Source organism: Electrophorus electricus, chromosome 17 (assembly GCF_041902795.1).
Source record: "Electrophorus electricus isolate QZ-2024a chromosome 17, ASM4190279v1, whole genome shotgun sequence".
Classification (NCBI taxonomy): domain Eukaryota; kingdom Metazoa; phylum Chordata; class Actinopteri; order Gymnotiformes; family Gymnotidae; genus Electrophorus; species Electrophorus electricus.
In genome coordinates, this window is record NC_137513.1 from 11,926,187 (window position 1) to 11,932,186 (window position 6,000).

Below are 6,000 nucleotides of genomic sequence, written 5' to 3' on the forward strand. Positions count from 1 at the left end.
AATTGGAGCCTTGAGTGATACAGAAGCTAAGACTCTGGAATAAGAGTACCAAGATATACAGGTACTTGTATTTTGTAAACCTGATTGTTCTTTTTTTTTCATTGGTGTTGTGGAGCCATGTGCCTTGTTTCTTTTGCCTTTTCTATCTTGCTTTTGTGATAGGGATTTAGGGTATAAGTGGTTATTTTTTCTTTTTTTAGAGAGGTTAGTGGTCAGGTTAATGTTAGTTAATTTTGGTTGTGTTGTTGTCTTAAGCCAACCCAGAATAAATATTTCTGTTTGGTTTGGTTTATATTGTGCTTGTTTTTGTGCATTATACAGATAAAAAAAAAAAAAAAAACATGCTTGAAACCCAGTGGAGTGGGCATCACTGTAATTTTTGTTTTCTGTTGCACCCTTTTTGGTTCTAGACTAACGTGTACTTTGCTTGACTGTTTTCATTTTGGAGTGGGGTGTGTGTGTGTGGGTGTGTTTGAGTGGTTTAAGGTTGTGGTTTGACCATGTTCAGTTTAGACATGTTTACCACTGTACCTTCATTGGCGCAGTTAGACATGCTGTAAGGCAGTTATGTTGCTGATTGCTGATTTCTTCAGTATTAGGGTAAGCTGTTTCACTACAAATTTGAAATCAGTGCTGATAATTATTGGATGAAAGAGTGTTGACTGAACATACTTGTTCTGTGATGGGGAGTGTAGGCGGTGCTGAAGAAGGTGTGGAGGAAATGGAGGTGGAGGCCATGGTGGGACCACATGGCATTGCACCTACTAGTCCTTTGGCACCTGGTTCTCACCCTGCCTTGATGATACGCCTGAAGGAACTTGAGCTGGAGCTGCAGCATCGGCAAGTTCTTGCCCTGGATGTTCAGGCTGAGAAAGAAATCAGATGGCAGCAGTTGGAATTGGAAGTAAGGCTAACAGAGAGACCTGTGCCTGTCCCTCATTTGTTAACATTCAGTCGGGTGAGACCTCTGATTTTGAGATTAGTATGCAGATTTGGCTTGTATTTCAGTTTTGGGAGTTGTAAGTTGATTTCTATTTTGATGCTTTTCAGCATGTAGCCACCAGTTTGAAGTGGGCTAAAATAGTGTGGACACTTCTGCTGTAAGGCTCAGGAGCTATTCTCTAGTTTACTTATCGATAAAAACCTAGATCACGATCTGGAATAGGCTTCTGTTTGAACAGCTTACAAAAATGATTTTAAGTGTGATTTACTGGAAAAACTTTGTACAGTCATGGCCAACAGTTCTGAAACTCAAATTTTCATTTTCACAGTTTACTGCCTCAGTTTTTTTTTTGTCAGATGTTTATATGGTATAGTGAAGTACAATTATATGTATTTCATAATTGTTTTTTTTTAAAACCTTTTTATTGACAAATACATCCAGTTTAAACAAAATTATTTTCTCTGATGACGCCCAGTTCAGACTGTTTGGGACATCTGGACAAATGATTGTCTGGAGAAGAAAAGGTGAGCGAAACCATGAGTCCTGTGTCATGCCAACAGTGAAGCATCTTGAGACCATTCATGTGTGGTTTGCTTCTCCTCCAAGGGAGTGGGTTTGCTCAAAATGTTGCCTACTATAACCAAGATAACCAAGAGGCTTGGTGAACATTGAAATTTTGGGTCCACGGCCAGGAAACTCCCCAGATCTCAGTCTCATTGAGAACCTGGGGTCAATCCTCAAAAAGAGGGTGGACAAACAAAAACACAGAAACTGTGATCAACTTCAAGCACTGATCAGGCAAGAATGGGTTACCATCAATCAAGCTTTTGTCCAGAAGCTGATATCAAGCATGCCAAGGTGAATTGCAGAAGTCCTTAAAAAAGGGTCAACACTGTAAATATTAAGTCTTTGCTTAAACGGAATGTTTTTTCAATAAAAGGTTTTTAAAAACTTATGAAATGCTTAGAATTGTACTTAACTCTACCATATAGGCATCTGACAAAAGGATCTAAAAAAATTGAGGCAGTAAACTTTGTGAAAACCAAAATTTGTGTCAGTCTCAAAACCTTTGGCCATGACTGTATGTCTTTATGAGGCTGCTGTTGCCGTCAATGGGTATGCGTTAACTCATAAAGTTGTTTTTCCGTCCGCTGTACAGCTGTACATGTGGATCAAGTCAGACGATTAGTCCCCAATGATTATAAACTGAATGAGAAATGTGATAATGATTCAGATAGTACTAATGGACCTGAGACTTGTGTATGTTTTCATTGTTGCAAACCTGGTAACCTTATCGCTGAAGAGTTTTGAAAAGGAAGAATGCACTGACCTCCCCCAAGGACGTTGCCCTGATTAGTCAGCTAAAGCTTGTGGGTTGTAATATTGATGAAAAAGATCAGTGCCTTGGCAGCTGAGACGAGTTGAGGCTCAGTAACATCATGACATCAGGGGTAGGTGTACCTCGGCAGAAAGAGAGAATAGATTATTAGGCATGTGCAGGTACAATGGTATGTAAATTCTGGTGAACTATAATGTGCAAAGATAGACTCTGACAGATCTAGCTATGGCAGCATAGGTAAAAGGATAGAGCCAGAAGGAACCACAGGCACCCTGGAACATCAGCAGACCACCACACTCAGTCAACAAACTTGCATGACAAAAGAGAGGTGAAGTGACAGCATCATAGCATCCCAGTTTACCATAACTCTCAATGCACATGGACATCCAAATCTACACCTTTACATAAGATGTGTAGTTAATAGTAGTTAATAAAATGCCTGACTGTACAGATAGGTTTTCATCCTAGCCTTAAATATTGAGACTGTGTCTTTAATATTTATAGGAAGGTTATTCCATAGTGTGGGAGCTTTATAGGAAAAGGCTCTGCCCCTTGCAGTAGATTTTCTTATTCTTTGTACAAGTAAAGTGACTGCACCTTTTGATCTAAGCAGACATGTTTGATTGTAATGCACTAGGAGTTCTCTAACGCACTGTGGGGCAAGACCATTGAGTGCTTTGTAGGTCATTAGAAGTATTTTATAATCAATACGAAAATTTACTGGGAGCCAATGTAAAGTAGCTAAGATAGTAGTGATGTGATCAAACTTTCTAGTTCTAGTAAGAACTCTGGCTGCTTTATTCTGAACTATTTCTAGCTTGTTTAGGCATTTAGTTGTACAGACAGATAGTAAGCCATTACAGTAGTCCAATCCTGAAGTAATAAATGCATGGACTAGCTTTTCTTCATCATGTGAGGACAGTATGTTCCTAATCTTTGCAATGTTCCTGAGGTGGAGAAAGGCAGTCCTAGAAAAAATATGTACATGAGCTTCAAACGAGAGATTGGGATCCATAATAACTCCAAAATGTTTAAGTGTTAGAAAAGATGTAATTGGGAGACCATTGAGGTTCAATGAGTAATTAGAGTGCGAGGCCCTAGAACAGATCCTTGTGTAACACCATAGCTAACCTTGTTATATGCTGAGAAGTCTCTATTTATGTTAACAAACTGGTAGCGACCAGCTAGATAAGATTTAAACCAGCAAAGGACTATTCCCCTAATCCCAACAACAATTTTGAGTCTGTCTAGTAAAATGTTGTGATCTATAGTGTCAAATGCTGCACTCAGATCAAGCATTAACAACTTTAATCATTAAGGTCATTAACTACTTTAATCAGTGCTGTCTCAGTACTATAATGAGGCCTAAACCCTGACTGAAAGACTTCATTTATCTGGCTCTGATTCAGGTATGAGGTTAGCTGTTAATCTACAACTTTTTCTAGGATCTTGGAAATAAATCGTAGGTTTGAGATTGGCCTGTAGTCAGACAGCTGATGGGTCGAAGTCAGATTTTTTGATAAGTGGCCTGATTACTACTAATTTGGATGATTTAGGTACATAGCCAGAACTTTAGAGAGCATAGATGAAATCCATGATGCTAGTTCTACAATAACAATGTATATGTGGGATGATGGCATATTTATATGAAAGTGGACTCCACTGACGCACAGTGAAAACCAGACGTGGAATACCATTATTCAAATAGTTGTGCCTAAAGAGTACAGACCTCAGGTTTTAGCTTTAGAGCACATGATCACTTTTTATGTTCCTTTTGATATACTTATTTTATATATGGACAGACATTTTATGAATGTGTACTTCACACATGAAAATAAAAAAACAAACATTGAGCAGTTAGTCCATTGTGCACTTAGACTTTAGACAATACTTTATTGAAACCAAGAATATCATCAACTGAATGTGTGTCAAGAGCTTGCTGACCCAGTTCGTTTCCTAGATTTGGTAAAATCCAGTTTGTCAACTGTGACACAATATTAATGGAAATTACCTTCAATTGAAACTGCATGCAAAATGTTACCACACATAACCCACATCCATGTTTAGTATGTACTTGACTTTCCAAAACAATGGAATCATTTCTGTGTGCATATGGCCCATTACGAAGACATCACCAAAGGAGTAGTTAACATTATTTACTGATATATTAGATATACCTTGAAGCACCTTTCCTTGAATCTGTACTTCTCTGAGAGCATCAATGAATTAAACAGCCTTCTGTAGGTCTGCTGGTAGAGAAGAAAATGGTCTCTTCAAAATCACCTAAGATTCCTTTAGAGGAAAACTATCAGCATTGTTTCATCTGATGATGGTTTCTCAGAATCAAAGTTATGTTTCTGAAGTTCCTACATTTGCTAGTAATATTCTTAAAATATTGTTGTTTGCTTTCAAATGTCATACACCACAAAGCACAAATATTTTCATACATTTTCATAAGACTGGAATAAAGTGTTAAAACATTCTGAAAAACATTTGTCATCAGTGAGAAAGTATTGTACCTGTAATCCCAGAACAGCAAGCTCCTCTTTTCTCTCTCTGGCAGCCATAACATCACCTGCAATTTCAGTGCACAGTAAGAAGACATGCTAGTATGGACTGTCAGGTGGATCACAATGTACCATTAGGAAAGGTAGCAATCAGAATAGGCACCAATTTTGACAGGCTCATCAAGCAATTCCAGAATTCAGAAGTAGTTTTTCAGTGTCTTATTTGCCAGTTTTGCACTGTTTAATCTGTCAGTCATTTTTTTCCAACAGCTATATTTTTTAGATCATCAATAATCTTGTATGGTTATGTGCTTTTTTTTAATGAGTTTCATAAATAACCAATTTCATTAGTAGAGGCAGAACTCCTAACAAATCATACATAACATCTAGAGGAGGACACATCAAATTTACAAACATCATACACATTTATAAGCATCATAGTCTGCCACTCTTGGGGAGGGTAATAATGGTATTATGTCCTCCTGGGAGTCTGTTTTCCCTGTGTTCCAGGTTTTGCCTCTGACTCTCCAGTATTCCCTATTCTGATCCATACCAGGTTTTCCAGTGAGTAGAGGACTATATAAAACAGGAAGAGAAGAAGGGTTCTGCTTAGGGCTGGTTGGAGAAGTGACTGTTGTTGATGCATTTTGATCTTGTGATTGCTTGGATTTGTGTGTATGACTTTGGAGTTCCCCTTGGTTTGGTTGTTGGATAATATGTATCTTGTATATATTGTCTTGTACATACACACTGGTGATAGGGAGTGGCAGCCATTTTGTTTGGGTGTGGGTCTCTCTGTTTATCTCAGTGTAGTCATTGTATGTTTCCATTTGTTATCTTAGGCAGTTGTCTTTCTAGTGTGGTTTTGTTTGTGCTGGCCTGGGCCACTCCTGATGCTGTTGCACCAGTTTCTTGTATTTGATCACCAAAACTTGTAAATACATTTGACCTTTGCAGTCAACCTTGTTGTCTGGTTTGCATACCATTATTCATTTTACTGCTGTTATACTCAAACCTTATGTTACGGCCTCCCAGTCTTAGATAGGGTCGTAACAGCGGTCTTGAATTTTCTCCAGTTGTACACAATCTGACTGGATTGGTGGAGGCCAAACTCTTTAGAGATTGTTTTGTAGTCTTTTCCAACCCGATGAGCATCAACAACTCTTCTGGAGTCTTCAAAAATCTACTTTGAAGTTCAGACTTTGCTAGAT